The sequence below is a fragment of the Pinus tabuliformis genome, chromosome 8 (assembly GCF_031772625.1).
Source record: "Pinus tabuliformis cultivar Carrire ecotype Pingquan chromosome 8, CPIR1, whole genome shotgun sequence".
Taxonomy (NCBI): domain Eukaryota; kingdom Viridiplantae; phylum Streptophyta; class Pinopsida; order Pinales; family Pinaceae; genus Pinus; species Pinus tabuliformis.
This window is the reverse complement of record NC_142294.1, coordinates 1,512,037,653-1,512,062,662: the sequence shown is the minus strand read 5'-3', so window position 1 is coordinate 1,512,062,662 and position 25,010 is coordinate 1,512,037,653. Positions and strand designations below refer to the sequence as shown.

Below are 25,010 nucleotides of genomic sequence, written 5' to 3'. Positions count from 1 at the left end.
CTTTCTTTACAGTAGGCAATATGGGGAGTAATCCGTGGAATTGAAAAAAAAAAGATTATGACCCAATATTATGAATTAACAGGGGTTAGTGTATTTCCAATGAATCTCTAGCCATCCTTCTTGCAAAGATTCTTTTCCAAATACCAAGGATCTTACTACTAGGAATGGAACCTCTAACAATTTCTTTGTTCTTAATGCCCTGTATTCTCCGGGGATTAATCACTTCAACAATGTCCGATGGTTCCATTATAAGGGTATCCAAAGTACAAACGAGATGGATGTTTATTGTCCCAACCATTCTCACTACCCTTTAGAAAAGGGTAATGCATATGGGCACGGGGCAGGGGCATGGGCAGTGGCAGAGCCTACTATCTAGCAAGGGTGTTGGCAAGGGCAACTACGGATACGGCAACTACGGCAACAAATACGACAACTACAATGACAAACAGATATGGCTGCAGATACGGATACAGATACAATGAAACACCAACAACTATAGATACGGATACAGATACGACAACAACGAACGGAGAATGTAGCAGTGTGATGAGGTGCACTGATAGAGAAAAAGTATCTTATCTACTTGCCGATTACACTGCTGGCCAGTTTTAGTGATCAGATGAGAAGGTACAACTTATTTGTATCAAAGGTGTAACGATATCGATAGGTATATGTAGTTATAACCCGGCAAGCCACACATTCTCTTTTTCCCTCTATTGGTCTATACCTCACACGGCTTAATCCGTCCTTCATCATGTTGATATAGTGCTAAGCATTTCATAAGGAAATAAGAATATGGGAGTGAAGGAGATAAGAGGATGTATGATAAGAAAGCAAGGTGAGTAGATAATAAGATGAGATAAGAAGATAGGAGTTAACTAGTAGTTACTTTCTCTACAGCTAATAGTTCTTACTCTACGGGCTGAAGCTAGTACCTTAGAGCTAGTTCATACTGCTTGAACTCTGGCTTAAGGCTAAGGCAAGAAGGGGGAAGAAAGAAAGACCTTATAGTCTAGTCCAGAGGCCTTACACTCATCTTCATGTTTGTTTGGTTGAGATGAGACATATAAGGTTCTCCATATATGAGACCCACATATCCATCCATATCTACATTCAACTTGTCCATTTTAGGTCATTCCATTATTAGCACCATAGCTTAAAGGACTTTCTCAGTTCTCGGTAAGGTTCACGAAAGAATTAGGAGGTTTATGAAATCTGTTGTAAGTGAACTTGGAACCTTTCTTTGCCAATCTAGTTATGCCAGGTCATGCGGGGCGTATAATCGATCTGTAGCGATCCTTTTCTATTCATGGGGAGAAAGCCCTGTTTAGCTAACCCGGGCACCTAGCCCACTGTATTCACGATGAGCTAGGGTAGAGACCCTCATTAATGATAGCCCCACATCGACTTAGTGCCTTAGTGATTCCAGGACAAGGCATAGGGGTGTTGAGGCCCTTTTTAAAGATGTGACATACTATTATTTGCACCCAATGGCTTACGGCTCAGTGTTGCTTCAAGCCCAATATTGCCTGCACGGAGTGAGCCGCATACAAGTATGGTCAATTTCATTCCTGAGATGGCGACAAACCCAGGAACATCATGCCTTGTAGGGATCATCATTCCTTGTTGGTGTCTTACTTCTATTTAGCTTACATTCTAAAAGGTGGGTACACCACCTATGTACTTTGCAAATGCAAATCCATACACTCCACATTAATATTTATGTATATTTTACTATTTAAACTTTAAGATTATATGATTATTAAGGATGTAGATTAAATCCTTAAAGTCCACTTTGATAAGTCTCATGAAAGGTTAGGAAAATAATATATATAAAATATATTTTTTTATTTATATTTTGATTATAAATTTATTTAAAATTTTAATTTTTAATAATATTAATTATGATATTATTAACATTTATGTTTTTACCCTGCGAATAAAATGAGATATTTAATCATTTTCATTAAAAAAAAATTACATTTTTAACCCAAAAAAAATCTATTTATTACCTAAGAACGATATATACATTATTTTAATTTTCAGTTAATTACGCTTAAACTCAAAGCGACAGATGCAAATCCATAGACTCCACATTGATATTTATGTATATTTTACTATTTAGACTTTAAGATTATATTATTAAGGATGTAGATTAAATCCTTAGACTCCACTTTGATATTTATGTATATTTCACTCATTAGACTTCAAAATTGTAGATTAAATTCATGATAACTAATTGGAAAAACTATTTTTACCGTGGTTATATTTACATTAACCTAAGGACATTCAAAAATTTGGAATAACTCAAACCAAATACTTTTGACCCTAAAGACAGTGGTTGTAGGATAAAATTAGGCTAATAAAATTAGGCTAATAAAATTAGGCTAATAAAATTAGGTTTTTAATATTAGGTCATACATTATTTTATCATGGTCCTTTTATCATGTGAGTAACGAGTGTAGTAACTTGACTTCAAGGTAATGTAAATTTTCGAAGATTGCAATATATCATTTGTTTTTAAGTGCATCAAACTTGGGTTGTTATATTCTTTTTATTTGTAATTTTTATTTTTAAAATCTTTTGATATATGGATGTTATTTATTGTATTTATAAATTTTATAGGATTATTGATTTATAATTAATATATATTTATTTAAATGCTAGATTTATTAAGAGGTGTGAGGGATTAAATTTAATGAGGTGTAAATTTTTATTTAAGTTTTATATTTAAAAATATATTTGTGTTTCAAGTGATTTAATGAGTGATTTGATCTATCAAGACTCTTGGTAGATCTTCACACTAACTTAATTTTTTCATGTAATGTTTTAGTTTTGTAAGTATTCCAATTTCATGCAACAATAAATAATAAGATTTGACATGTGTTTAATCAATTTCACATTTTGAAAATAATCGTATATTTTTTACATTACTAACAAAACTTAAAATAATATTGTTTTTGAAATGCACCGTTAGTAATCAAAGAAAAGCAGAATGAGGAAGTGTTAGTAAGTTTTATAACCGGGTGAGTTTGTTGTCACAGTGTGAAAGAACATAGAATTTATAGACATAATAATATTTCATTACTATAGGTTACATATTATATAGATTAAGAAATTTTGAAAAATAAACATAGCTTAGAGAAAGCATACTTTAATTGAATTTTAAGACAAAGATACTTAGATAAAGAATCCTATACTCCTTTTATTTTATTGAATGTTGTTTAGACTTACGTTAATAAGTTTAATTGAGCCAAACACATTCAATATTATTCTTTATTTTTCATTAATTAATTAATACACACACATTAATGTGAAATTATGGGACATCTCCCTTGAATGTTCATTGTAGAGTTCCGCTCTTGCAATATATTTTTCTAATATAACATTATAGGACAGCATCTCCATCCAATATTGAGTTGTAAAGGTCTCTAGGGGTAATAAAATAGAAGCGAGGGAGTGTTAAGTGTGAAGCCAAATTCACACAGGATTCTAGGTCCTTCTAGATCAGATCTTTCTAGATCTCCAGGATTCTAGATCTTTCTACACCGCCATTAATTTCTAGATCATTCCCGATCTCCATTTGAATCACATACATGATTCTAGATCTTTCTACCTCTATAAATTTGTAATTTCTCTGGCCAAGGAAAGTAAGCCAAGGCCCAAGCCTGTTATGTAATGCAAAGTGATTTCTATTCTCCAGAGATTGTTTTATCTATTCTGCTATTTCTGATTGAGTAATCTTATTATTTCTCCATTTGTCTGTCTTTGAAATTATTCTTTGCTATTGTTGTCTAAGTCTCTGAGTATAAATCTGTTGTGTGTTATGTATGCTTTGTTCTAACAACTGGTATCAGAGCTAGGGTCGAATATCCACTATGCAAGCCGCGTAGTGCCATCACCTTGCTCTGGCAGCGTTCGTTAAAACGTTGGCCGTTACTTCTGGAGCTGTTGAAGGATCTGTCTAGAAAGTCAGAAATCCCTGCAAATAAGAGAGTCCAGGAAAGGGATCTGTCCAAGAAATGGCTGAGGAATGCTGGAACTAAAAGACAATTGCTACAAGAGAAACAAGGTCGTGGATCTATGTTGAAACGTGTTGCTGGAGTTTGAAATGTGGAGATCCGTGGAGATTAGAGTTGAAGCGCGGTGTTTGTAAGTTTTTTTTACATCAAGCTTGGACATATACGTCAAGTTTTTTTCTCAAACCAACATATGTATTTGTGAAATCTGAAAAGGTTAAAACATTATATATGTTTTTTATATTTATTATCAAAATATATAATTATATGTTGGAATTTTGAAAAGTATATTTTAAAAGGAGCAGGAATTTTGAAAAGGGTATTTTAAAAGGAGGAAGGTCATTATTACTAAATTATAAAGAGTAATAATTAACATTTTATTTTTAAGTGAGTTTCTGTGTTTTGGGGCTTGAGTTTGATTGAAAATGGAGACAACAGTTACATATATGGAGTAGTTGAGTAGGGCTAATTTTACCCTATGGAAATCATAGATGGAGGATATACTGATTTTAAAGGATCAGTATTTTCCGATTGAGGGAACAACAAAGAAACCCTCATCGATGACAAATGAAGAGTGGAATAAGCTAGATAGAAAGGCGATTGCAACAATCCGCCAATATTTAGCAAAGAATGTTTATTTCAATGTGTCTAGAGAAAGACGTCAGAAGGATTATGGAAGAGGCTCCATGATCTATATGAGAAGAACATAGCATCAAACAAAGTGTTCTTGATTAAGAAGATTTATAATCTCAAAATGAAGGAGGGTGCTTTAGTTGCTGAGCACTTGAATGCATTTAATATTATTACTAATCATCTTGCCTCTGTTAAAATCATTTTAGATGATGAAAATAGAGCTATTTTGTTAATGTGTTCTATGCTAGACAGCTGGGAAAATTTAATTGTAGCTATGAGCACTTTAGCAACTACAGGGACCTTGAAGCTTGATGATTTCAGCAGTAGTTTAATGAATGAGGAGCTACAACGCAAGTCAATTGCAAAAAACTAGGGAGGAGAGGCTCTAGCTTTAGCTGATCATGGTAGGAGAATGGATCGAGGCTGGCAAGGGCGATCAAGATCGAGAGGCCGATCAAAATCAAGGAGAGGTATAATCATCTGCTTTCATTGTGGCAAACCCGGGCACATGAAGAAAAAATGTTGATTCTGGAAGAAAGGACAAAAGGATCAAAGACCACCCAGTACAAATCACAAGTCATCCAGCACAAATGAAGGTGAGACTACTGCTGTAGTCACAAATGGTGATGTGTTGTTTACTGTTTTAATAGAGGATGCATGTGTATATACATCTAGCAGTATCTTTGATTGGATCCTTGACTCTAGGGCATCTCACCATGTAACCCCATGCAAAGATAGTTTTGTTTCATATAATCCTGGTGATTATGGTAGAGTGCATTTGGGGAATAATCATTTTTGCAGTATTGTTGGAGTGGGAGATGTCCAGATCAAGATGAAAGATGGACAAGATATATTTTTGAAATAGGTCAGACATGTATCAAAAATCCGCATGAGTTTAATCTCTATGGGACGACTGGATGATGAAGGCTATTTGACAAGCTTTGGAAAATGAGGCTAGAAAATTAGCAAAGGTGCATTGGTCATAGCCAAAGGACCTAAGACGGGAACATTATACACATTGAAGACACTAGTAGGAAAATCAGGTTTGGCTGTTGTCATAAAAGAAGGAAATTCAGCAGATTTGTGGCATAAGTGTTTGGGTCACATGAGCGAGAAGGGCTTAAAAATCCTTGTTGGTAAAAATTTATTGCCAGGTTTGAAATCCTACAATCTTGATCTTTGTGAGCATTGTATATATGGTAGACAAAGAAGGGTTTCATTCCTTAGAGGTGGCCATGACAGAAAGAAAAATGTGTTAGAATTGGTACACTCAGATGTGTTTGGACCTGTTAACATCAAATCATTAGGAGGAGCATCATATTTTGTAACAATTATAGATGATGCATCCAGGAAGGTTTAGGCATATCCTATGAAAAATAAAAGTGAAGTTGTTTGGAATATTTCAAAAATTCCATGTTGTTGTTGAAAGAGAGACTGACAAATTGCTGAAGTGTTTAAGAACAGATAATGGTGGAGAATATTTCTCAAATGAATTTAAGGAATATTGTAACAGGTTTGGCATAAAGCATGAGAAGATTGTGCCTAGTACTCCTCAACAGAATGGTGTCGCATAAATGATGAATCACACCATTATGGAAAAGGCGTGAAGTATGTTGTCCAATTCCGATTTGGAGAAGAATTTTTGGGCGGAAGTAGTCAGGACCGCTTGCTACCTCATAAATAGATCTCCAACTACAACCTTGGATGGCGGTATCCCCGAAGAAGTTTGGACTGGTAAGAATTTGAATTATGCTCACTTGAAAATCTTTGGATGTGAAGCATTCGTACATATTCCCAAAGAAAATAGAACTAAGCTAGATGATAAATCTATGAAATGCATTTTTTTGGGATATGTGGATGAATATTTTGGTTATCTTCTATGGGATCCAGTCAAACATAAAATTATTAGAAGCAAGGATGTTATGTTTAATGAGTCAGAAATATTCAAGAGGAATGTAGGTGAGTTGGAGGTCAAGAAGGTTATTGATAGGTTTGAAGAGCAGCAGGAAAACATACCACCAATACAAGAAAATGAACAGCAAATTCATGAGCATGAAGAACAACAAGTGGAAAATGATGAACAACAAAGAATCTTGCAGGAACCTTTACAGGAGATTCAACCTGATAATGCACCACCACAGTTGGTTCGCAGATCTTCTAGGCCCCAAAAAGCTTCACAAAGGTATCCTCCTTCAAACTATATTTTTTTGACTGATGAAGGTGAACCTAATTGTTTTCAAGAAGCTTATAAAGTTGAGCACAGTGAAGAATGGAAGAAAGCAATGGAAGAAGAAATGAACTCTTTGCTGGAAAATAAAACTTTAGAGTTGGTAAACCTCCCAAAAGGTAGAAAGGCTCTACAAAACAAATGGGTTTACAGTATTAAGCATGAAGGTGATGAAAAGAAGGAGAGGTATAAAGCAAGGCTGGTGGTGAAAGGTTTTGCCCAAAAAGAAGGTATTGACTTCATTGAAATTTTCTCACCTATTGTTAAAATGTCATCCATTAGAGTCATTCTTGGTCTAGTTGCTACTTTAAACTTATAATGTGAACAGTTAGATGTAAAAACTGCATTCCTTCATGGTGAATTGGAGGAAGAAATTTATATGGAGCAACCAGAAGGCTTCATAGAAAAAGAAAAAGAAGGCCTTGTTTCTAGGTTGAAGAAGAGTCTTTATGGGTTGAAACAGGCACCTTGACAATGGTACAAGAAATTTAATTCATTTATGTTGGAACATTATTTTTAGAGGTTGGAAGCTGAGCATTGTGTCTATATCAAGAGGTATGATCAAGGAAAGTATATCATATTATTGTTATATGTGGATGACATGTTGATTGTTGGGCATGATAAGAATAAGATCAATAGATTGAAGAAAGATTTTGGTAGCAAATTTGCAATGAAGGATTTGGGACCAACACAACAAATATTGGGCATGCAGATTATGCGTGACAAGAAGAACAAAAGGTTGTGGATGTCACAAGAAAAATATATCAAGAAGGTGCTTGACAGGTTTAATATGAAGGATGCTAAGCTAGTTGGTACACCCCTTGCAGCCCACTTCAAGTTGAGTACTGAATTATGTCCTAGTGATGGCAAGGAGAAAGAAGAGATGAGCAAGATTCCTTATGCTTCAGTAGTTGGTAGTTTGATGTATCCCATGGTATGCACATGAATAGACATTGCAAACTCAGTGGGAGTAGTGAGTAGCTTCCTTGCCAATCTAGGAAAACAACATTGGTAAGCAGTAAAATGGATTTTGAGGTATCTCAAGGGTACTATTCATTATTGTTTATGTTTTGGTCATGATGAGACTGTGCTTGAAGGATTTACAGATGCGAATATGGCTGGAGATATGGATACCAGAAATTCCACTACAGGTTATTTGTATAATTTTGCAGGTGCAACAGTATCTTGGGTGTCAAGGCTACAAAGAATAGTAGCCCTCTCTACAACAGAACCAGAGTACATAGCTGCAATAGAAGCTTGTAAAGAGATGTTGTGGATGCAGCGATTCCTAGGAGAGATAGGAATAAAGTAGGACAAGCATGTGTTATATTGTGATAGTCAGAGTGCCATTCACTGGGCAAAAAAACATTTCATTCAAAAACCAAGCACATTGACTTAAGGTACCATTGGATCTGGCATGTGTTGGAGGAAGAACAGTTATCCTTGGAAAAGATCCATACAGATAGGAACCCTGCTGATATGCTCACTAAGATTCTACCATGAAATAAACATGAGTTATGTAGAGGCATGGTAGGACTCGGTGTGACTTGATGACTCTTATTTGGATTCAAGTGGGAGAATGTTAAGTGTGAAGCCAAATTCACGCAAGATTCTAGATCCTTCTAGATCAGATCTTTCTAGATCTCCAGGATTCTAGATCTTTCTACACCACCATTAGTTTCTAGATCATTCCAGATCTCCATCTGAATCACATACAAGATTCTAGATCCTTCTTCTGCCTCTATAAATTTGTAATTTCTCTGGCCAAGGAAAGTAAGCCAAGGCCCAAGCCTGTTATGTAATGCAAAGTGAATTCTGTTTTCCAGAGATTGTTTTATCTATTCCGCTATTTCTAATTGAGTAATCTTATTGTTTCTCCATTTGTCTATCTTTGAAATTATTCTTTTCTATTGTTTTCTAAGTTTCTGAGTATAAATCCGAAGTGTGTTATGTATGCTTTGTTCTAACAGGGAGGAATTTAAAGTATAAATTTATATTTATAATATATATTAACTATATTTATTAAAAATATAAATTTACACTGTGGAATTAGTATATATTAATATCAATATGTATGCTTAATTCATTTTCCATTATACAATTTATTTCAATTAATAACCTTAACTCTTTTAATATATTAAGTTTTTATATTTATTTTTTATTATAACTAGATCCATCTTAAATACCGTTCTATCATGAGTAGAGAGGGATGCAATTTCTTCACTTGCAATTTTTTTTATGAGCATAAATCATTTAAATGTTTTGTATAGTTACCTTTTTTTAAGCTTTAAAAAAGAAACTATTTTCGTAGATATGAGAAAAATTTCAACCTTGATGATGACGGACATACATACTTACACATCATACTAAGCTATAGAATAAACCTACCATGTATAATTGATGTTTTAAAATTTAAATATGTAAAATTTACCATATAATTTGAATTAAAAAATATTGTTAGATCTAAGACTTTTGTGATCCATAATATAGATATAACTCTTTCTGATTAATCACATTGTTAGGATTTGGTCGACATTTCGAACCAACTAATGTGGTTTATCCTCATAACCTTGTCCTATTGTCCTGAGGATGAACCATATTAGTTGGTTCAAAAAATAAACCAAATCCTAACAATATGATTAATCCAAAAAACTTATATTTAAAAAATAATTTTAAATAATTATATAATTTATTATTTTTAATATATATATTATTATAAAAAATTTAGGAGTATTATAAAGATGATTTACATCCCCTATAATCTTAAAAAACAAAAATTGGTTACATCCCATAAAATCTAAACAAACAAAACAAAGATAAAAAACCAAAAAAAGAAATATTTAATTAAATTTCTTTGGAATCTTTTTATTATATGAAAACATCCTAAATCACCACTAATTTAAAAGGATTGATAGTGACATTGTGTGCCCAATAATAAAGAATTTTATATGATGCACCCTTCAGTTGGTAACCGTTCTGGATGGTCATTTGCTCAAGTCAACTGTAACAAGTCAATTTTAACGGCATGTCAAATTATTTTAACATTGACCCAATTACCGCACAACTAGCGAATAACCTTGGAGCGCTGGCAAACGTCTGAAATTTGGGTTTGGTTTTAGATTTCAGCACATAAAACAAAGCATGCATGTTGCCTAATAGTTTGCCCTATAAAATTATACATTTTCCTCGAATAACACTGTTTTTTCCAATCCACTACCCAGAGAATTCATAGATGTTTATCCGTTACACATCACCCGCCACAAGGCAACCGCTTAACGTTGTTTTTTAAAATTGTGAGAACGGGTAACGAAAGTGTGGAAACCGTCAAATTTGACTGACCACCTCGGTTTTAAATTCCAACCCTGCTTGCCACTAATCCTTACGCATCATCAGCCCATCACGCATCCTGCGTGATCCCAGAGAAACCATATGTTATATGTTTGTGACCACACAATTCTACGTTCATTCCCTATTTGCAGTTTGTCATTCAGTAGTTTCTGCATGACGAATGCTTCTGCTGATGAGAGCTCAACAGAGGCGAGCATGGAGAATTCAAATGACATCGATCTACCGGAGTTGCCAGAGAGCTGTATATCCGCCATGCTCTACTCCACGCCACGTATGCAGATTCTCAGCCGTCTCCAGACTCTTCATATCTGCAGCCGATAGCGACTCCCTTTGGCACAAATTCATTCCTCAACAAAGCTAGCCGATAGCGACTCCCTTTGGCACAAATTCATTCCTCAACAAAGCTACCAGATCCTACCCAGGGCCGTACTGCCGTCGCATTTGCTTCTAGGAAAGAACTATATTTTCGTCTCTGCAATTCTATTCGGATAAACAGGGGCACCCAGGTATATATACACATAATATCCCTATTGTCTCCATTATCATTCATTCCTAAATATTGATTTTGGTTGCCAATTTTGGCTGAAAAAATGCCTGCCATCCATCCATTCATTCATTGGTTGGAACAATCCACAGCGAAGATCGGTTACATGTTATCTGCCACGGAATTATCCATCAAATGGGGCAACGACCAACGCTATTGGAATTGGGTTTGCGGAGGCGACTCCAGGTTTAGTATCAATCTTATTGAGTGGATAAGTTTGTGTATTTCAAATAGGTTGATAATAGAAATTTAAACGGTGGGGTTTTATATTAATTTGTTGGAAAAGTAGAATTGCAAAATACAAAGTTAACCCATAAAACACATGAGCTCTAGTTCCTCTATTGATAAACTAAACTTCCACTTGACTCAGTTAAGTGAATCTCTTAACTCTATTGGAATTAGGCACTTTAATCATTTTACTAATTAAAAAAAATGATAGGCAAGTTTAAAGTCTCGTTAGTTGCCACAATATCAATGGATGAAATTCACACCACTAACTTCCGTATATCTAAATCACATGATTAAACCTTGTTTAAATTTCATTTTTAGAAGTTCGATTAAAAAAAATTAATTTTTACTAATTTTGATTAAAAATCTACTATGCCATTTGTTAATTGACACCTATCAGGGAAGACTACAAAACGTACCATAACAAGAATAGGAGGATTACAAAACCTTACACATACACTTTTCATAGTAATGGAAAGATGTATTTCAGAATAAGATGATTATCCATTTCAAAACATTGATTCCAAATAACAACTACAAAATGTTACACACGCTTACCATAATAGAAATAGGAGGATTACAAAACTTTACACATACACTTGTTATAGTAGTGGAAATATTTTTCAAAACATTGATTCCAAATAACAAAAGTTTGTTTCATTAACATGTCCATCAATTTCATATATGATATAAGATCTTATATATTTCATATATTTTCATATAATAATTAAAGTTCTTAATCCATTTATCTTTTACATCATCATTTACATTAACATGCAAAACATTGATTCCAAATAATAAATATCCATCAATTTTATTAACATGTCCATCAATTTCATATATGATATAAAACTTTATATATTTCATATATTTTTATATAATAATTAAAATTTTTAATACGTTCATCTTTTACATCATTTACATTAACGTAACCGGTATATATATATTTTTTATTTTATTTTAAACTTATTACTATAACAACTGTGATGATTTAGCTAATATTTAATCAATTGTTTATCCATATGTTCTCTATGATATCTCGAAGCCTTTTTTTATAAGGTCGGGACTCGAGGGCTTGATGTGGCGTACATATATCCTTTGCTCATTGTGTAAAGTTTAAAAAGCTAGGGAATAGTTCAAATAATTATATAAAATGATTTTGTAACCTTAAATATATATAAAAAAAAATTGGTAATAGATTACTAGTGTTTATTGAAGAAAGGAAATATATAAATTTATAAAAAACAAATGGTTTTGAGAGAAAATAATGATGTAATATATATTTTTTGAAATTAAATTTATGAAATCTTTACACTCTTTTAGTGGTTAGGTGGTTATGTGTTTTATTTGTTGGTTTTGCATACTAAAACGTGGAGTAATGTATGGGAACGTGGAGGAATAAGAGTAAGGTTTTAAATTGTCATTAAATATTTATTGTACCTGTTATTCATCACCATGTGGAGGAATAAGAGCAAGGTTTTTAATTGTCATTACATATTTATTGTACCTGTTATTCATCACCATGTCGTTAAATACTATGTTTTATTACTCCACCACTCAATCTAGGATTGTAACGTAGAGGAATAAGAACAAGGTTTCTTGGCTGAATGTTTCAAATTGTGGCTTTTCAAATTGTCATTAAATATTTATTGTACCTGTTATTCATCACCACTCCTATTATAACCAAAGTAGTGCTCCGTGGATGCATTCATTTCTTAGTGCGTAGGTTGGTGGAATTATTGAAGCCAAGCAATATGCAATTACAATTAACTTCATAGTTGATTTGTTATTCATCACCACTCCATCTATTATAAGCAATGCAGTGCTTCGTGGATGCATGCATTTCTTAGTGCATGGGTTGGTGGAATTATTGAAGCCAAGCAATATGCAATTACAATTAACTTCATCGTTGATTTTTTTTTTCGTAGATGAATGCATCTCTTAGTGTATGGGTTGGTGGAATTATTGAAGCCAAGCAATATGCAATTGAAATTAACTTCATAGTTGATTTTATTATTGAAACCAAATAATATGCAATTACAATTAACTTCATAGTTAATTATTCTCCTGGTTTTCGCTGGAAGAAAAATGATAGAAGAAAAACACTATGAAACCATAAGTACAAATCCCCATTGACATTTAATGATAGAAGACAAACACTATAAAACCAGAACTACAAATACCCATTGACATTTAGTATATTTTCTATCGAATTGACTTACATCAAACATTTCCATGAAAAATATATTTTCCCAAAATCAAGTGCATAAAAATTAATTCCAAAAGTCCCATGAAACATTTACTATCCAAAAGCATTCAGAGGTACACCAAAAATTAATTCTCATGATATTTCCCATTCAAAATCAGCCAATAATTTGACACTTTACATTAAGAACCAATTTCAATGGTTCGATTCATTGGGAATTTGAAATTTGAATCTAATTGTTTATATAATAAGGATTACTTCAAATATAATCTAATCTAATTGTTTATATAATAAGGATTACCAATTAAACTGTGGACCTATTAAAACCCTTCTTATTAACATATTTTTATTTTAAATATTACATGTTTATTAAATCTAAAATGAATATTTCTATTAAGGATAACAATATTTTTTTTTGCTTTTAATATCAACATTATTTTATTATTTTCAAATCTATGGTCTTATAGTGCATCTCTAAACTACAAATGTTACTAAAAAAATATTTATATAATAAGAATTCTCTCTTATATATCTTATATAATAAGAATATCCCCTTATACAATATTTTATTTTTATAAAAAAAATTGTTATTAATATTTAAAATGTTACATATCAACTTCATATTAAGAAAAGAACAAAACAAATGTAAGCTATTAATGGAATAAAAAAATTCTCTATAGATAAATTCCATATTAAACATTTTTTTTTAATATATCCTAAAGGTTAAGAAGGGAATAAATTGCATGTATTTTTTATAATAGAAAATGAAAATATAAAAAAAAAAAAAAAAAAATTGTTTTGTTTTTTTTAATATAAACTTACATAAAGCTATATTATTTAATATGGTCATTAAAATATTTTATTTATGACTCCACCAATACTTTTTCATTATAAATTGTCATATGTCATAAATTATATATATATATATATATATAAATATATATATATATATATATATATATATATATATATATATATATATATATATATATATATATATATATATATTCAATTATTTTATCCCTATACAAAGTATATGCCAAATTAAAGTATATTATTTTTACATGCCATATATCATTTGGTGCGAAGGGGTGAAGAATGAGATATATACACTTATATTTATTTATTTTCAATTATTTTATGACATATGAAGTGGTGACTAATTAGATAGATATACATATATATTTCTTTATTCTCAATTATTTTGTAAGTACTTTCTCTAAATGATATGAAGGGGTGAAGAATGAGATAGATACACATATATTTCTTTATTTTCAATTATTTTATGACACATGAAGTGGTGACTAATTGGATAGATATACATATATATTTCTTCTCAATTATTTTATATGTACTTTATCTTTATATAAAGTCTATGCTAAATTAAAATATATTATTTTTTAATGTCATATGTCATTTCATATAAAGTGGTTACCAAAATTATATATATATATATATATATATATATATATATATATATATATATAGATATATATATATATAGATAGATAGGTATATATAGGGTAGATTCCAAATTAAAGTACAAATTTGAAGTATTTTGTTTATGGTACCAAATTTGGGGTTAGATGGGAGTAAATATGCATATAATGAAACCCTATTGTTAACTAAAGCGTTCACTACACCAAAATTTAATAGAAGTGTCATCTATTATATGTACTAGATTTATGTAATTTTTTTTTATAGATTTTAAATAATAAAATCTATTTTATAGATTTATGTTAAATATTTTTTTATATATTTTACATAATAAAATCTATTTTATAGATTTATGTTAAATGTATGCTATAGATTTATTTTATGTAATCCAAAAATTAGAACAAAAAAGACATAGAAAAGCATTTAGAATTTAGTTCATTTAGATTTAAATACAAATATTAAGAATGGATGTCAAAATTGTGTTGATAATAAAACATTTAATATTTATATATTAAAATTCTATTCATTTGGATTTAAATGAATAAATTGAGAATCCATGTAAAATCTATATTAATAATAAATTATGTTAATTTCTTATTAATTCAATTTATTGTATTCAATATAAAATATCTAGAATATATTAAACATCAATATATTAATATCTATTTTATATTAATATTAAACATCAATATCTCTTTTAATGTTAATTAATATTAATATTATTAAAATTTACACATTATTAATATTTTTATTATTATTAACAAATATATATATTAATGTTAAACATAGAAATCTATGTAAAAATATATTTTGCATCTATACATTAATGTGAATATTTTTTTATGTAAATATTTTTATTAAACATTACACTTAATAACTTTAGGTTTATTTAGGTTCAGTGATGTTAGGATTAAAATATTTAGTAATTTTATATCATTTGGTTCATGTAGCATTGTGTTAATTTATAACATTAGGTTTTGAAGTTTAGGTTTTTTAATATTAAAAAAATTGGTTTAATGTTAACATTTGTATTGAAAATGAAAAATTTATATTGATATTATAAATATATTAGTAGAAACATTATAACATCAATATTAAACATATACCTTAATATAAACATAATTATTGGTTTACTAACATTAATAATCTTAAATTATAGAGATTAGGTTTAAAAGAATTGGAATTTTGTTCGGTGTTGTAATAATGTTATGATCTTTCATTTGATTTTATAAAATGTGCATATGTGAAGTTTTTCTGTATGTGTAGATGGTAAATTATGTATGTATGTTACTTTTAATTTTATTCAACATTAAATTATTTTGTTGATATCAATTTTATTTTTTATTTTTTATTATTATTATGTTAGGTGATTTCATTGTTTGATCATGGATCCAGCTAGTTGGAGTTTTCTTCCATTAGAAATTATTGAAATTGTCTTCCTCTGGTTCCCTTTATCGGTTGTGATAAAGTTTAGCACTATTTGTAAGAGATGGAAGAATGTTTTTAAAAACCCTTCTTTCTTATTACGTTGCAAGCATGTCTCCATGAATGAATTTGGATTTATGGTTCATTTCCTCAATAGTGAAGGAAATTATTTTTCTGCGGAGTACCTTAATTAGAATGGGCACATATCTCATTTTCATTTGCGATTGATAGATTCAAGGTACAGAGTAGAGACTACTGTTGGACCAATGGTGGTTTTATCCTTACCAACAAAATTCTCCCATACACACAACTATTTTGTAACGAATGCATTTACAAATGCCTTTAAAACAAAGGGCTAATACGAATTGGAGACTGGGGATTATTTTCATTATTGGAAAATGTAAGCAACAAAAAATATGACTTGGTTGTTCTAAAACATATGTATGACAGGATGCAGTCTAAATTTTACGTTTGCAGTAGTCTTGATAGGGTATGGAAAAGGGTTGATTTTCCATTTGGTGGCACTCCACCCCCTAAGAATGGAGTGTTTTATAAAAGTGAATTTTTTTGGCTCTATCTGGACAAGGAGTATGAAGATTATCCTCGGTATGGGTATATAATCTACTGGTTTGATGTAATAAAAAATGAATGGGGTTTTTCATTTGTTCCAATCCACTTCCAATCACTGACATACGCTGTATGATGGCTCCATTTCTGTATGGTCAATTGAAGAATTAGATCATTTCCAATTTGGTCAGCCATGCATTGAACGAAGAATTGACTACTTTGAGGCTAATTGGGGTTCCAGATGGAAGTTGTTGGAAGAAATTTACACATATATAAATAGAAAATTTCTTGGTTATCTTCCATTTTGAACAGTGCATGGTGTGGTTCTTATGTGCAATTGAAGTGAAGTTCCTTTCCTCTTATATGACATGATGACTCACATCTGTTTTCCAACAGATATTGATAATCCAACTAATGAATAGATTTTTGGGTTTTGGTACCCAACATTCGAGGATTACAATGATTTGATTGAGTATGGAAATGTTTTTTCAATTGCTCCCCATATACATTCTGTTGATGAGATTCCACCATTGGATATGGATATAGATTCTTATGATATTAGTATTCTTAGGAGTTCCTATAAATATTTTCGTTTTATATACTCTCTATGGTTGTGAAAAATATTTCCATTTTTGGCTCTAAACATACTTTGGGTCTTTATGGTAATACTTTAAAATTATGCTTGTATTGATCTATATGATGCAAAATATTTCATATTGTTTCCCCTAAAATTTTCTTAATTACATGTAAATGTGTCTCGATGCTATGCATTTTTCTTTGTTTGTATAATTATAATTGCTATGAGTTATTTTATACATGTTATTTGTATTGGTTTTTGTCATTGATTCTCAAACAATGTTATACCTTTATGTAAATTTTAATATTTGCATTTATATTTTGATAGTATATAGTTCCAAATTTTTAGACATACTTCAAAGTCATATAATTCTTACAGTATTGTGTCCCAATAGTATGGGTTTTGTTTTGATTCTAATACGATACATGAAAATTTAGAATTTTTTGTTTAAGCCATTTGGAAAAAATTATTTTTGTTTTTAGCCATTTAGAAAAAATCCTATACATTTTGATAAGTTTATATGGTTGTAAAAAATAACATATACACTATTTATGTTTTTTTACAATTTCAAAAAAAAACTTGTGCCTTTTTCATTCTTTTGTGTTTGTTTATATTAGATATTTGCTATTTTCCATGTTTATAGTCCATAATGAATATTTTATTATTAATTGTAGACATGTCATCTGAAGGCACAAGCAAGCATACAAGAAAATGAAATTTGTCACCAGCATCATGTGACAGGTCTAATGAAAGTCGTCATTTAGGGTATCAAAAAAATAAGGATGCCATAAATGAGCATACGAGAGATACATATCATAGAAGAACGAGTGAAGCCACTCTTGAAAATAATTTTATAATTACTCATAAGTATCATACTATGGATAATATAATGGAAAGAACATTTCCTGATGATAGTTCATTATCAGAATATGCTCCTCGTCAGCATAATTTTGTTGTTCAATGCTCTCCTGAAAATGTTCATAATATTGGGGAATCATCATGCAATCGAGAAGAACATCATATCAATAATGTGGATGAAAATATCCACCCTAACCATTCCGTGTCTCCAATTGCATGTTTCGACCAAGGCCAAAGTTTACAAAACATCCATGGTGGAGGTAATGATGATATTGTGTGTGATGATTTAGATGATAGTTTAATTGGCCATTTGTTTGATAATTTGGAGTGAGTTTCTTGAAACATTTGATCTTCCAATGCCACTTCTCAAAGTAATGTTGTCCCACCAAGAGAATCAATCACCCCTGATAGTATTTCACATGGAACAATGGAGGTAACACACTGATATTTTGATTTTTGTTGCGATAGTGGTTGTTTTGTTACATTCCTCTATTTACAAACTTTTTTTTACTAAACTTATAAGTTATTTTCTTCTCTTGGAATAGGATACAACTCGTTTTAATAGAGGTCTATAAATTAATTCCTAAAGTGTTCCATCTACTAATATGAGAAGTGAAGATGAAGCATGTCATAACCTTCATGTGCATTCTCCTCGACAATTAAATTGCCAAACTAATGTAAATTTTCAATGTTTTTCTATTTTCCTTTCATTTTTTGAATTTCTAGCTGGTTGGACATTGAATTTTATGACATATTTTTTTTTCTTCGAACATGATACAACTCATTTCAATAGAGGCATGCAAATTAACTTCATAGATGTTCCATCTACTGATGTTAGAAGTGAAGAGGAACCATCTCATAACGTTCATCCACATCGCCAAACAAATGTAAATGTTGAGTGCATTTGATATTTTTCTCATTTTTCATTTACAGTTGGTTGGACATTGTATTTTATAACCTTTTATGGAAAAAGCACGATTTCATCTGATTAGGTTGGGGAATTGGAATCCTAAACATAAAATTATAAAACTAATGTACATGTTCAATGTATTTGATTTGTTTTCCATTTTTGAATCTTTATTTATTGGAAATTTAGTTTTATAATGTATTTTATTCTGTTGAAATAGGAAACAACTCATTTGAATAGAGGCATAGAAACTAACTCCCCAAATGTTCCATCCACTAATGTTAGAAGCGAAGAGCAACCATCTCATAACCCTCATCCACATCAAGAAACAAATGTAAATTTTGAATGAATTTGATTCTTTTTTCATTTTTTTCATTTATAATTAGCTCGAAATTAAATTTTAAAATATTTTATGAAAAAAGGACATTTACATCCTCTCATGTTTGTGAAATGTAGACCATAAATTTGGAAAGGCCCTGCCATAGATCCATTCCACATGCTTCAAATTTGGGAAGGGAATCTCATGTTCTTGGACAAGGATAATTTTAGGGGCGAATGTTCGCCCTTTGGCGAAATTAAGGGGTTTTAAATTTTTAGTGGGCGAATATTTTGTATCATAGTACATTTTTACAAATCACCTCAAATAGCCCACCTTATTTTAAGGGAGAGGATAAAAAAGGTAAATTTAGCCCTTGAAATTAGGACTTACAACCTTCCATTCGCCCATTTTCAAGAATAGGTTTTACTTATGTGAGTCCTATGGGCCAAATACCATATTTATAAAAGAAGTATGGTAAATTAATAAAAATATAAATAAATGAGAGGTATGGTAAATAAATAAAACATTTTTTATATTTACTCCATAAATCACCTTATATACATGTAAGGGTGTAAACAAATAAAAATATAAGTAAAGTGGAGGTATGGTAAATAAATAAAATGTCTTTTTATACTTACTCAGAAGGTATGGTAAATAAATAAAAATATAAATAAACTAGACGTATCGTAAATAAATAAAACCTCTTTTTATATTTAGTCCATAACCCTCGTTATATTTATGAAGGCTCAAGAAAGAGGTTTTATTTAAGTGAATCCTATGGGCCAAATACCATATTTGTAAAAGAGGTATGGTAAATTAATAAAAATATAAATAAACGAGAGGTATGGTAAACAAATAAAACATTTTTTTATATCTACTCCATAAGTCACCTTATATTTACTAACACTCAAAAAATGGGTTATATTTAGGTGAAACCTATGGCCAAAATACTATGGGACAAATACCATGGACTAGATTGTTATTAATACCATGCAAAAAACCATTATTAACCCTAATATTAGAATTAATAAAAATAAAAATGGCACATGGTATTGACCCATGGTATTCACCAAAATGGCACATGGTATTGACCCATGGTATTCACATGGAATGTAGCCTATTTAAATGGGGGAATTAAACCAGCATGTAGCCTATGCTAAGATTCACTAGGACTTTACAAAGTTTTATTATTTAGTGAAAGACTCGCCAAGATCTTACAAGATTTTATAATTGAGTAAAATATTCGCCATGCCTGGTGAGAGATTCGCCAAAAAATTATATATACATATTATATTATTGATAAAATCGCCTTCCATTTTTCCTATATACCAAGGAGATTCGCCCATTTATTATATTTATAAATTTAGGGGGGGTTCTTAAAATTTTCCCTGTTCTTGGAGATGAAGTACATTTGAGAATAAATTTTACTCTTCCAAATGGTTCGCAACATGGTTGGTCGATAGAGATCATATTCATTTTGATGAAAACAAGATTGCGGTGCATAAAAGATTTCAAGTAGAGATAGATAGCTTGTTAATTTTCCAAACGTGCTACATTTGCCAAGAATCATATCTAGAATCTAGGTTTTGAGAGATTCTGAAGGACCTGTTTGCAGACTATGTAAGAGTGAAAGAGGTGCCCATTATTTTTGTCGATATACTAACATCGATCTTGGTGAGAAACCTCATATTTTAAGAGTTCTTACTCAAGTTGAAGAAATGCTAACAGCACATGTGAATCCTATTTTAAAAGTGACACATGCCTAAGATGGGAAATATAAGTATCGTGGTCATAAAATTAGCTTCCCTCAAGATATTTCTAAAATTGTTCAAATTCTTCCCTGATATGTTGAAGATATTGACTTTCTAATTGTGAGGAGACATGTCGCTTAGTCTAAATATTATAAATGTTATGTCAAAAGATCATGAGTGATGGATGCATTGGTTTTCAAAATACAACATGATCAATATTATAAGATGTTGTAATTACTATGATTCAGTGAATGCTCTTCCAGAAAGATCAACATATGTTTTCTCTAGTCTTAAATTTTTTGAATGTGATATTGAATAATCTGAGATCAATGCAACTAATAATGAAGGGTTTCCTGTTGAGCATTTTCCCTCTCATCCTTCTTCTTTTGTTGCTCGCCTACCAAATGAACGAAGAGAAGTCGATGAAATTAGACCATTTCTTGATAATGTTGGCTCTTCACATGTTTAAGACATGGATTGGCCGAGTATTAGAACCTCTCTAGTGAATGAATATAATGTATAGGGGTTATTAGATATGGCATTCCCAGCATTGTTCCCCATTGGTGATGCTGATTGGTTGCAACCACATATTTGTAGTGTTGAAATTCATGAGTATGCACTGAATCTTCTTAGGTACTATGCTCAGAGATTTGGAAGCCATCCTTGCTTTCGATATTACATTTTGAATATGATAATTCAACATCAGAGCAAAGAAACTGCTGCAGTTTTTGCAAAGAAACATTTACATGATAACTCACCTGCAACAATTGAAGAGTTGCGTCACCAGATTTATGACTTACCAGATAATAAGTTGGCTGTGCATATTATGTGGTTTGGTTCTTCTCTGAGAGGTACAAGGGCATACTGGACTAAGTTTCAAGTTGAATTAACTAACATGATTACTTAGTTGGGATGTCCATCTTTATTTTTTACTTTTAGTGAAACTGACACAAAGTGGCAAGAGTTGCATAATCTCATGTCCATACATTCACATTCTTGTTCTTTAAATGAGCATCTTATGAAAATAGAGAATGTTATCCATTACCCTCACATTGTTTCCACATTTATGCGCCATATATTCAATACTTTTTGAGAGTAAGTTATCCAAAAAATATCTTAAATCTAAAGACTTCTGGTACATGTTTGTGTTGTTAAATTTATTTTCTATGGTTTGTAATTTTTTTATTATGATTCTATTTATATTGTTTGTAGTAACTATACCTTCATTTTCTTGGGATATGAATGGCAGCATAGAGGTTCAACACATATCCATGGTTTCATATGGTTAGAAGGTGCTACTGATATGGAAAGACTTGATTGGTCAAATGGTTTTGATGTACAACTTGCAAAGAGATTCTTTGACAAGTATGTAACTGCATGGAATCCACGTGACATACATCGTCGTAACATAATGGTTACACAAATCCTCAATGATTACCCTTTCCTATTGAATAGTGATCAAATTTTCTCTTACAATTCTCATAATGATTATGAAGAATTATTAAATCGTGTCCAAAGGCACACAAAGTGTACTGTAGATTCTTGTTTGCGCAAAAAGGGCACTATTCTGACATGTCAGTAAAATGCTCCATGGGATCTGTGTGATGAATCAATATTGTTCATAGATGATCAAGGAAGAAAAAATAGCCAGCAAGAAATGATGATAGGCTCAATGTACATAAAATTAACCTTATAACAATGTGGCGTACAAATGTTGATTTCCAACCAATGCTTTCTCGCTATGTTGTCTTGAAATCTATTACAAAGTATGCATCAAAAGCAGAAAAAAGGTCTGTAATTTATCATCATATGTTAACTAGAGTTTGAAATTCTATTGGCTCTGAGGATCATGGTTTATGTGCATACAGAAGGTTTTTTGCAGAAACAATTTTTGACTGTGAATTTGGAGCACAAGAAACATGCCATATGTTGCTTAAGCTATCTCTTATTGTTTGTAGTTAGAAATTTGTTTCCTTAAATGATGGAAGAATGGTTTTTAGGAAAATCTCAAGAGATGGCTCACAATTTTCATCTGATAATACTTTTATTCAACATTATCTGAAGAGACCTTCTTTCCTTGAACATCTATCTTTAATAGAAACAACAAGATCTTTGACATTTGATAACAAACATAAACGAGATCCATCGAAGCCTAGAGATGCTCATGCTATTGTACGGGTTTGGCCATGGTTTAATTCTATTCCTAGTGAGGCTTTAGATGAATTTGAAACCTTTTGCAGGATAAAATTTCTCTTTTAAAAACCATTTCATGACATTCTTGCAGAAATTGGCCTTTCAGCTAAAATTATTATTTAAAATTGGAGGAATTTCCAATATCAAGCATGTCATGTTGATCAAAATCCATCAATTGTCAAAAATATTGAAGATGAAGAAGATGCTGATTTTTCTAACCAGGAAATGAATCTTGAAGATGATTTTCAAGAATGAAAGATTTTCTGTCACTTGGTTCCACCAAATGATGTGAATGTTTATGATCTTCACACCCTTGGTCGAAGGGACTTTGATATATCATTTGACTAGCAAAGTACAACTATTTCTGATGATGTTGCAGAAGAAGCTATTAATTTTATAAGGAATGTAAAATAAATTGGTGATATTGTTGACCTTTCAAATAGAACATTTTCATCTCCAGATTCATTGTCCAAAAAAGAAACAAAAAAAAACGACTTGCTTTTGAAATTTTTTTAAGGCACTTTGCTTAATATGAGATTCATGAAGCTCTTATTATGATTGTTCAGGTCACCGCAGGCACTGGGATGTATTTCGTTATCCATTGTATTTTTGAAGCTCTTTCTAATTTGTCAAGTACTAGAAGAAGCCCTTTTCTTCTTCTTGCTCCAATAAGAATAATTGCTTTTAATATACATGCAAAAACAATACACTCAACTCTAAAAATTCCAACTAAAGATATGCAACCACTATAAGGGAAGTCACTAGCAATATTCCAAGAAGAAATTTAACATATTAGATATATAATGATTGATGAAATGAGATTTCTAGGATCAAGGTTGTTTATGCAAATAGATGCTCGATTACGAGAAGCATTTCTAGAGAAAAAGAATTGTCCTTTTGGTGGCAGATCCATCATCCTTGTGGGTGACCTTAGCCAACTGCCTCTTGTGAGAAATAAGTCGTTGTATGCAGGTAATACAATAGGGAAATTCTTGTGGAACAAATCCAACATTGTTGTCACTCTTCACACAATATTTCACTAGGAAGGGAATAATGAGAAACAATCTTGTTTTCGTAGAGTCCTCAATAACATAAGAAATGCAGAACTTATTCTTGAATATTGGGAGTTTCTTATGTCATAGGATGATATGAGGTTGCATCCTACAGAAATGGATTTATTTAATGCAACAATTCACATGTTTCCGACAAATAATTTGGTATCCTTCCATAACAGGAATATGTTAAAATCATTAAATTCTCCAATTGCATGATGTATTGCTGACCATTTAAGGCTTTTAGAAATCATTGGTGTTGATGATGATCAATTGGACTGTGAAGTTTTCTTGTGTCATGGTCAACATGTTATGTTGACATGTAATTCATGGGTTGAAGCTGGCTTGGTGAATGGTGCTCTTGGTCATGTTAAGGATATATTTGATACGCCTACCTCTAAGCCACCTCATATTTCAAAGTTCACAACTGTTGTTTTTGGTAAGTATGTTGGTGTTCCATTTGATGCAAGAAATCTAAACAATGTGCCTATCACACCAGTGACAAGAGAAAATTAAAAAAAAAATCCTTTGAATATGGTATGGGCGCTTACAATCCACAAGTCACAACATTAGACTTTAGAACGGACATCAGTTGATATTGGGAATAAAGAGTAGAAAGGCATAACCTTCACAACCATAACAAGAGTGCAATCAATAGATGGTTTACACATTGCACCACTTTTCTCTTTTCAGAGTTATGCGAAGATGAAAGATAGTGC

The 25,010-nt window shown here is 31.2% G+C and overlaps 1 pseudogene; it reads left to right on the top strand.

Moving 5' to 3' along the window:
* Positions 1-348: 348 nt before the first annotated feature.
* LOC149241627 (F-box protein PP2-B11-like) overlaps positions 349-25,010 on the top strand; it is a 73,763-nt pseudogene continuing 49,101 nt past the window's right edge.